A 10,650-nucleotide genomic window follows, 5' to 3' on the forward strand; every position below is an offset into this window, starting at 1 on the left:
AACTTAGTTTTCTCTAGGAACACATATAAAACATAGGGAAGCAATAACGCGAGCTATTGATCTACAACATAGATATGCAAATACTATCAGGACTAAGTTCATGATAAATTAAAATTCAATTAATCATATTACTTAAGAACTCCCACTTAGAAAGACATCCCTCTAATCTTCTAAGTGATCACGTGATCCAAATCAACTAAACCATAACCGATCATCACGTGAAATGGAGTAGTTTTCAATGGTGAACATCACTATGTTGATCATATCTACTATATGATTCACGCTCGACCTTTCGGTCTCAGTGTTCCGAGGCCATATCTGCATATGCTAGGCTCGTCAAGTTTAACCTGAGTATTCTGCGTGTGCAAAACTGGCTTGCACCCGTTGTAGATGGACATCGAGCTTATCACACCCGATCATCACGTGGTGTCTGGGCACGACGAACTTTGGCAACGGTGCATACTCAGGGAGAACACTTTTATCTTGAAATTTAGTGAGAGATCATCTTATAATGCTACCGTCAATCAAAGCAAGATAAGATGCATAAAAGATAAACATCACATGCAATCAATATAAGTGATATGATATGGCCATCATCATCTTGTGCTTGTGATCTCCATCTCCGAAGCACCGTCATGATCACCATCGTCACCGGCGCGACACCTTGATCTCCATCGTAGCATCGTTGTCGTCTCGCCAATCTTATGCTTCCACGACTATCGCTACCGCTTAGTGATAAAGTAAAGCATTACAGCGCAATTGCATTGCATACAATAAAGCGACAACCATATGGCTCCTGCCAGTTGCCGATAACTCGGTTACAAAACATGATCATCTCATACAATAAAATTTAGCATCATGTCTTGACCATATCACATCACAATATGCCCTGCAAAAACAAGTTAGATGTCCTCTACTTTGTTGTTGCAAGTTTTACGTGGCTGCTACGGGCTTAGCAAGAACCGTTCTTACCTACGCATCAAAACCACAATGATAGTTTGCCAAGTTGGTGTTGTTTTAACTTTCGCAAGGACCGGGCGTAGCCACACTCGGTTCAACTAAAGTTGGAGAAACTGACACCCGCTAGTCACCTGTGTGCATAGCACGACGGTAAAACCAGTCTCGCATAAGCATACGCGTAATGTCGGTCCGGGCCGCTTCATCCAACAATACCGCTGAACCAAAGTATGACATGCTGGTAAGCAGTATGACTTATATCGCCCACAACTCACTTGTGTTCTACTCGTGCACAACATCAACGCATAAAACCTAGGCTCGGATGCCACTGTTGGGGAATGTAGTAATTTCAAAAAAATTCCTACGCACACACAAGATCATGGTGATGCATAGCAACGAGAGGGGAGAGTGTTGTCTACGTACCCTCGTAGACCGAAAGCGGAAGTGTTAGCACAATGTGGTTGATATAGTCATACGTCTTCACGATCCGACCGATCCAAGTACCGAACGCACGGCACCTCCGAGTCCAGCACACGTTCAGCTCGATGACGTCCCGCGAACTCCGATCCAGCAGATCTTCACGGGAGAGTTCCGTCAGCACGACGGCGTGGTGACGGTGATGATGTTGCTACCGACACAGGGCTTCGCCTAAGCACCGCTATGATATGACCAAGGTGGAATATGGTGTGGGGGGGCACCGCACACGGCTGGGAGAGATCAACTGATCAACTTGTGTGTCTAGAGGTGCTCCTCTACCCCTGTATATAAAGGAGCAAGGGGGGAGGCCGGCCGGCCCTCTATGGGCACGCCAGGAGGAGGAGTCCTCCTCCTAGTAGGAGTAGGACTCCCCTTTCCTACTCCTACTAAGAGGAGGAAAGGAAGGAGGAGAAGGAGAAGGAGGAAAAAGAGGAAAGGGGGATCGGCCCCCTAGTCTAATTCGGTTTGGGCTAGGGGGGCCGCGTGCTATGCCTCCTCTCTTCCACCACTTGGCCCATGAGGCCCATTACTTCTTCCTCGTATTCCCGTAAATCCCTGGTACCCCCGAAAAATACCTGAATCACTCGGAACCTTTTCGATGTCCGAATATAGTCGTCCAATATATCGATCTTTATGTCTCGACCATTTCGAGACTCCTCGTCATTTCCCCGATCTCATCCGGGACTCCGAACTACCTTCGGTACATCAAATCACATAAACTCATAATACAATCGTCACCGAAACTTTAAGCGTGCAGACCCTACGGGTTCGAGAACTATGTAGACATGACCGAGACATGTCTCCGGTCAATAACCAATAGCGGAACCTGGATGCTCATATTGGCTCCCACATATTCTACGAAGATCTTTATCGGTCAGACCGCATAACAACATACGTTGTTCCCTTTGTCATCGATATGTTACTTGCCCGAGATTCAATCGTCGGTATCTCAATACCTAGTTCAATCTTGTTACCGGCAAGTCTTTTTACTCGTTCCGTAATACATCATCCCGCAACTAACTCATTAGTTGCAATGCTTGCAAGGCTTAAGTGATGTGCATTACCGAGAGGGCCCAGAGATACCTCTCCGACAATTGGAGTGACAAATCATAATCTCGAAATACGCCAACCCAACAAGTACCTTCGGAGACACCTGTAGAGCACCTTTATAATCACCCAGTTACGTTGTGACGTTTGATAACACACAAAGTGTTCCTCCGGTAAACGGGAGTTGCATAATCTCATAGTCATAGGAACATGTATAAGTTATGAAGAAAGCAATAACAACAAACTAAATATCAAGTGCTAAGCTAATGGAATGGGTCAAGTCAATCACATCATTCTCCTAATGATGTGATCCCGTTAATCAAATGACAACTCATGTCTATGGCTATGAAACATAACCATCTTCGATCAACGAGCTAGTCAAGTAGAGGCATACTAGTGACACTCTGTTTGTCTATGTATTCACACATGTATTATGTTTCCGGTTAATACAATTCTAGCATGAATAATAAACATTTATCATGAAATAAGGAAATAAATAATAACTTTATTATTGCCTCTAGGGCATATTTCCTTCAGCAGTCACATCTCACTACAAAAGAGTCATTTTCCTCATATTCTGACAAAAACCAAATATACAGTCACATGATCCTGTGATAGCAGCAATGGCTGACACTGCCACCTTGAAAGCCAATAGTTGAATTGGAGAAACATAATGTCCTGGGTATTGCCAAATCTGTAACTAAAAAAATACTCTGATGTTTTAAGCATTAAAGCAACCATTGAAGCAAAGCGGCAACAAGCTAATCTTCGGCTGATCTCCGGCAACAGAGGTGGCAAGGTGGCGTCGGTGAGGGTCAAGTCAAGCCTGACGAACGTGACCTTCAGGTTGTACGGCATGTGTCGTTCCTGTGTGCCGGCATGCCAAAGAGTTCCCCCCATCTCGCCGCTGGTCGTACATACGGTGGCGGGAGGGCATCGCTGCGAGCCACCGTGGTGGTCGGTGGCGACCTGGTTGCTGAGACACCAAAGTGCCTGTCAATAAAATTTACTGGAAATACCAACATCAGGAGATGCAGGACCACATGACATATTGGGTCTTTAACAGAATCAAATACATGGTCAGAGTGTTCCTGAGATTGATGGTTTCAAATCAGTTACTGCTATTGTATAAGTTAGCCATGAACAAGGTTTGCTATTCTATAAGTTAGCCATGAACCAGGTTTGCTATTCTATAAGTTAGCCATGAACAAGGTTTATACCATCTGTGAAATGACAATAATTCTGGAAAATGACAATAATAAGAACACCACTACAGCTAGTAAAAAAATCATGACAGGATATAGACGGAAAGAATGCTTAGTACAGATGCAATTAAAGGGTTTGCTTTCAGTCAAGGAATATATCATTACGTCAATAGCAAAACGTGATTATATTACAACCTTGTCAGCAAATTGAGAAATATTGGGCATCTCAATTCCTATGAGGAGAATTGGAGTTTCTGGAAAAGAGATTTCTGAAATATTGAAGATGCCTCTTTGCCAGAATGGCTAATCAACATGTTTATAAAATAGACTGAACAGTAACATAGTGGAAGTAAACCAAACCTTCTTATACTAACTATGTCAAGTTTCAGTGTTACATGAACACAACCCAACTACGACGACTCTGTATTGTCGTCGGGCTGTCGGAGACCACCCAATATATCCTCGTTTCCTAAAGTACGCCAAGGAATTGATTAAATTAACCTGTAAAAAATAGTAATCAGTCCCTATGAGCATTAGAATATACTTAGTCATTACTACATGGAGCTAAAGCTGCAGTTTATTTTTATATGTATGTAAGTTAGTAGCTGATGTAATTCTAGCAGCACCTTAGTTGTCGTTGAGCTCCTCTGTACAACCTGAAACAAAGGAAATCCTCTGTACAACCTGAAGCAAAGGAAATAAACTACATGATGGAGGCTATGGAACATACGCTTGATGGAATATCTCAAATTAAACTTTTGGGTGATGCTGCATAGAAACATCCACTTTCCGGTGCTTCCCTGTAACAGAAAGAAGAACAAACAATTATGATTGAGCAATTTGTCCCTGATCTAGAAAGGGAAATAAACAGTGGATTAACTACTGATGTCTCAAATTAAACTTGAAGTATCTAAACCAACACACATGGCACATGAATTTGTCATAGTTTGGCAAACATTGGACTAATGTAATGTACAGGCATCACCCAGCACCTAGCTTACAGAGATTGAACGCTCAGATTAAAGAGGAAAAAAGTAGCAACATTCGTACACGCCCAGGTTACACAAATTGATATTGATTCAAGTAAAATATCCAAGCAAAATCCAACACCGTTGAACTAATTTGGGAAAAGCCGATACATACCTCTGGTGTAGCACGTTCGGACGGCGGATGTTCTTCCTCCGGCGAACTCCGCGGGATTTGAGGAGGGCGACGGATGGCCGGAGAAGAAGAAGAAGAATAGGAGGGAGGGGGAGGGGAGGAGGGCGGTGGATGGCCGGAGAAGAAGACCGCCCCCCGCTGGCGGTGACGCCCGTATGGATCGAGGCACGGCAGCAGGAGGCTGGGGGTAGTGCCAGAGAAGATTAGGGGCGGGAGGGTAGAGGAGGGCAACGAATGGGGAGGGGAGAAGGGCGGCAGATGGCTGGAGAAGAAGACCAGCCGCAGGTGGCGGTGGCGCCGCCCGTATGGATCGAGGAGCGCCCGCGGCGGCGCCGCCTGTTGCATCGAGGAGAGCATGCATATGCTCGTGTGTGCTGCCACTTCAAAAAGGAGCGTGGGTTGAATACCAAAAAACTACATGGTCTTTTTGCAAGATTGAAACGTTTTTGCAAAAGCGCCGCGATGGTGAATCCAGAGACTCAATCCGTGCTTTATTTCTAACTAGTAAACATGCCTGTGCGTTGCAACGGGCTGATAAATACGGCTCAAGACCCCCACAATTCAACGTCCTCTATTTCAACATGGTGTCCCACCCGTGTCACCACTTATCTTAGTCCACCGCCGACACCATGTCACCACTTATCTTAGTCCCTCACTGCCAGCGATTACACAGTGTCCTCTAATCACAACATGTGTGGAGCAAGGATAAATAGAGAAACAAGTCATGGTCTCCTTTTCTCTACTAACTAATTCATTTTCTTTTTTACATTTATCAAAAAACTTCTTAAGAAACAAATACCATTTCCTATTGATTTTAGCTCTAAAGCCTTTTGCTGCCTCAAATTCACTAACCTATATTGAACCATTCAATATATAGCACACTTTTTTTGGGAGCGGATATATACTCCTAGAGTCGGTGCCTCCATTTTTCTATGGTTCTCATTGACTGAATACTACACATCAAGTGCACCTTGATACTGGTAGCAACTGGTCGCGTCCTCCCACACTCGCTTTTTTATTATAGGGCCAAGATGATACGACCGAAAATAATTCAAGCCCTATATCTGCACAACAAGATGTAGCAAAATTTCGTTTCATTTCATTGATCAAAGCATATTTGTAATCACTCAATTCATAGTTTTGAACATTCCAATGGCAGGACTGACACCGTCGAACAATCATACATATGTTGTCAACTCTCCGCTTCGATGGCAGTGGCTAGGTCAACCTAGGTTCTAGGTGAGGAGGCCATCATACGCAGTGCCAGTTCCTAGAAGGCATCCGAGGAGGTCGGAGAGGCTTGCCTCAAGCAGGAGCCTAGGGACGTTGTCCCATGCCCGGCAACGCCAGCCACTGCAGCACCTCGCTTGACAACTCAGCATTCTTTAAACAGCCTGAAATAATTTGTAGTGTCATTATAGACTGAAGCAAAGTTTGATTTAGAAGTTTCTTCAGTGCTATATTTACCACTGTTTTGAGAAAACCTTAGCAATAAATTAATATGGTCGGTAAGATGCATATGGTTTTTTTTTTCAGTAAGAATTCACCTTTCCAAAGCACGAAACTTGCAGATTGCCACCTATCTTCAGTCACACTTGAGACCAGAGAGACTGAAACTGGAGGCGCTGGGATAGACCTCATCTTCCTGGAGGTAAGAGTTATTCAAGAGCTCACTTGCAGGAAGTCTTTCATCTACAGGAGCTAGACAGATTTCTATGAAATTCTACTTGTGCTCCTGACTCTTAAGTTAAACTAAAGTATTTTAGCAGTAAACACTATGTTAGCGTCAGACTTACATAGTTGCTTTCGAAGAGCAAAAAGTTTAACACAACTGTATTAGCAGGTCAAAAGTAACACCCGTTAACTCCATAATCCTAGAAAAGACTCACCAAAAAAAGAAATAACATGTACAGTAATAAATTGTTACCAGGAGTCCAGCATCGAATACAAATAGTAGCTACATTTGTTCAGAACAAAGAATGTAGCATTCAAAGCTTAGTTGCCCTTTCCTTCAGTTAAACAATACGTGCTAGCTTGCTTGATGTCCGTGCCCAAAAAATCCCGAGTGAACAACTCTGAACCTGGCTCTAGCTAAAAGAACAAAATCATTGGCTTAGGTCAGCTTTACTCAGGTTGCTTGATGGTTGTGCCAAAAAAAATCAGTCAACTCTGAACCTGACTCTAGCTAAATTATAGACACTATGACATGAGTAGCAACCTGAGTAAAGCTTACCTAAAGCAATCTGTGATGATGTTAAATGTATTCTTGTTAGGCGAAAAACTTCTGAATGTTCTTGTCCCTCGGCATCTTCAACAGCTGGATCTCCATACTCATTTGTTCCATCTTCTCTAAGGAACCCATGACAGAATCTTCAATCTATGTTTAGCTCCATGCCACCTCATCGCCCTCCAGCATATCGAAGGTTTAATAGCTATTGGCACAATATACATTAAGGAACACATGATGAGCAATTTCCAGTCTTACATGGCCACTGAAATTCCGACCCAAAAACGGAACTGAAATGTTTAAACTTGATTAACAAACTGGGGTTTATTATAGGCTATAGGTTTGAATAGCAAAGTTGCCTGTGCGTTGCAACGGGAGAAAAAAATTCACATGCCCTTACCCTACGTGCAAATTGATCCACATCCCTTACTCGTAACCATATCAATGTGTATATATATGAGGGAAAACTCAAACTTTGAAGTAAATGACGTGAAAGAGTAAAAAAATTATCAATCAAAGAAGGTGAGACCAGTACTCAAAACTGCAAAGATTACAAACAACACACAAATTAGCCATCACTTGTTAACATGGCACATCACTGTTCCAAGATACTAAGAAATTAACAAGATATACCATCAATGATGTAGTACTTCTCCTCAACGCTGTATTGAAATTTGGGGCTATCATTTCATCACACTCGCACGTGATAAAGTTGTACTCTCTCTTTTGCCTGCAAATAAATGTTAGTCCCGCCAAATTCTTGCTTGAAATTATGGCAAAGGCTAAGAAGATTATAGCATAGTTTGTCGACTCAATATATTACAGCTACAACAGATTGCTACGCATTTTTTAAAAACGGTTGTTAAGCAAGTAATAAGTAATAAAGAAGTCAAGACCTGTCAAGTAGAGCACTGATTGAATTAACATTCCCAACAACCTGCAGAAAACTAAAAAATACGCAGCTAAGAATATATGTTCAGCGGGAGACAACTAAAACAAAGAATCACACGTCTACATATTTAACCCTGTATTATGTAATTCAAATAGATAAAAAATTCATGAGTTATTGGATTGGTGAGATCAGGGCAAACCAGCTCCGACAAAACACATTGTAATTTTAAGAGTGCAAACGATGAACCAATATCTAAGAGTGGTAGTTGGAAATTATCATTTGAAGCACTGTTAATTCTAGAGACAACAGAAATAAATTTAATGGGGACATTTAGTCATGTGAAATTATAATTTTAGATTTTCAATCATACCGGGGGTTACAACTACATCGAGTTTCCGGGTCAAAACCAAGAAAACCAATATATTGACTATAACTATTCGGGTATCTTGGTAGAAAAATAAGGCAGATTATGCTTTTAGCTGTAAAGAGTAGAATAAGAAATTTCACTCATTTGGCATACCTGTTTTACTTTTTGTTTTCTTGATACAACTGGTGAATTCCAGCACACCAGCAGGCATATGTTGTATTCACATTATTGTGCTTGAATGTTAGTCCCAAATTTTATTCACTGAGTTCATATCTATCATGTAGATTCATCTTTTTCAAAACAAATAAGATTAGCATCACAGTGTAAATAATAATAACAATTTAGATGGTTATCATATTGAGAGAGAGGAAGCATTAGATCTAAGAACGGGAAACTTTACTGGTTTCCTTATTCAGTCGGCATCTCACAAGAAATAGATGAGATTAATCATATACTAAAGATCTGGGCATAAGCTACACTAAGATTAAAACTGAGAATACAGTGAAAATTGATACACTACTTAAATACTTAAATTGCCGATGTACTTTATGTCCTAGAAATATTTAATACTCTGCATCCCTGCCCATGCAGAATAACAAATGTCGTTAACTTCAACTTAATTTCCAAACAAATAGCTGCAGGCCCATGGAAAAGAAGATGCTTGCATCTAAAGCAGTAAAAATATATCCTAATTTCTCATGAGCAGCTACCAACAGGCAAAGAAGATAATTTGTCATCAGAATAAAAACATAACATAAGCATCTTGCCTTCGATGGCCCAGATGCATATTTCAAAAAGAATTGGTCAATGAATACACTTTAAAGTGTAAATGTTGATTCTTGAACCATTAAGATTGAGATCTGGATGAGTTTGCAAACCTTGATTGATTAGAGGTCAATTGCTTATCCATTGACATACGTGTGTTCTCATATGCAGACTAACTATATTGGACAAAGTAAGAGAGGCTTAAGGTCCGAACTATAGGCAAAAAAGATTAGAAGCACCAGATCATCAAGGACATACCTGTTCAATATGAAATTTGACTGAACGTTGACCAATGAGCTTCAAATCCACCTGGTCTCCCAACTCAATAGCATCTTTCCGTGCACTGGATCTCTTAAATTTCTTAAAAGGTCACCAGCAGCAAAAACCTACCCCCAAGAAAATCAACATGCCGCCCCACCCGGCCACGCCGCCGCTGTGTCCACACAATCATGTATCCTCCAGATCTCCGCGACGCCGAGCGCAGACTCTGCCTCATCCACCTCCCTCTTAACCACGTCGCTGCAGCGCCGGCCAGGTGGCATGATGCCGCGCTGGTGACCAGCGTCAGGTTGAGATTAGCTCGCCACGGCATGCGCCGGGACCCCGGCCCACCGCGCCACCTCGACGCGCAGCATCAGCCCCGTCCAAGCGCCCAGGTACACCTCCAGGGAGCCGTCCCATGCGCCAACTACGCTGATTCGATCCGCTGTCAGGGCGGCCGAGGATGAGGCCTAGGGCATGACCTCGCCGAACGCCATCGGTGATCGATCGGGTCATGGGGTGCTGGGTTTCGGCGAGTTGGGCTTGGGGAGGCGGCTAGTGCCTTTTCAGGACGGGAGGAGTTATTTTTTTAGGGAAGGACGGGAAGGAGGTGCGTACCCTGAAAGAAACTCAGGGCTGGATGGATTCGTTGTTGGGCCAAATTAGATTTATGTGCGAATTTAAAGTACAAACAGAAAACAAAACGTGGAAACGTATACAATAATACTACCACCTCGGATAGCAAAACCCATGACGGATAGAAAAACGTATTTTGACAGGAAGGAAGCATATTGTGACAGTGAACCCATGGAATCAATCTGTGCTTTATTATTAAAAAAAAATAGCACATATGTCCGTGCGTTGCCACGGGGAAGCAAATCCTCTCATGCTTCAAGTGACCCACCCGTCTTACACCATGGTCATATTGTCCACCTATTCACGACAAACCTCATAAAATTCAACCCGATGAGGTATCACATCCGTCGCAAGCCCCTCTAGTCGCAATAAAAAAATTCCTGCACTGTCCTTCAAAAAACAGAATGCATGTAAACTGATAAATATCTACCTAATAAAATGTTGCAATGAACAAGCCGAATTATGTGGCCTATCCTAGCTAAATTTTGGCTATATTAAGAAAAAATTTAAGATAGCAAAACTTTGATCAGCTGTTAACACTGAGATGTTTGGGAATGAGAAGCTACATCTCTATTTTCGGACAGAGGGAACACAACCACCAATTAACAACGTGCATCAAAGTTGATCATTATTTTTTCTTATTTCCCTTCCGTGC

General features: G+C 42.4%; 1 long non-coding RNA gene across 33 annotated transcripts; it reads right to left on the reverse strand.

Moving 5' to 3' along the window:
• Positions 1 to 2,961: 2,961 nt before the first annotated feature.
• LOC123103299 (uncharacterized) lies at positions 2,962 to 9,969 on the reverse strand. Of its 33 annotated transcripts, none has more exons than XR_006449731.1 (6): positions 6,395 to 9,968; positions 4,830 to 6,241; positions 4,417 to 4,486; positions 4,313 to 4,342; positions 4,047 to 4,155; positions 2,962 to 3,490 (listed from the first exon to the last, which is right to left on the reverse strand). It is a non-coding gene; the product is annotated as an uncharacterized lncRNA (long non-coding RNA). The 33 variants fall into 33 exon arrangements; XR_006449725.1 differs by having other exon boundaries at positions 2,962 to 3,457; positions 4,047 to 4,187; XR_006449722.1 differs by having other exon boundaries at positions 4,047 to 4,187.
• Positions 9,970 to 10,650: the final 681 nt, after the last annotated feature.

This window comes from Triticum aestivum, chromosome 5A (genome assembly GCF_018294505.1).
Source record: "Triticum aestivum cultivar Chinese Spring chromosome 5A, IWGSC CS RefSeq v2.1, whole genome shotgun sequence".
In the NCBI taxonomy this organism is placed as follows: Eukaryota; Viridiplantae; Streptophyta; class Magnoliopsida; order Poales; family Poaceae; genus Triticum; species Triticum aestivum.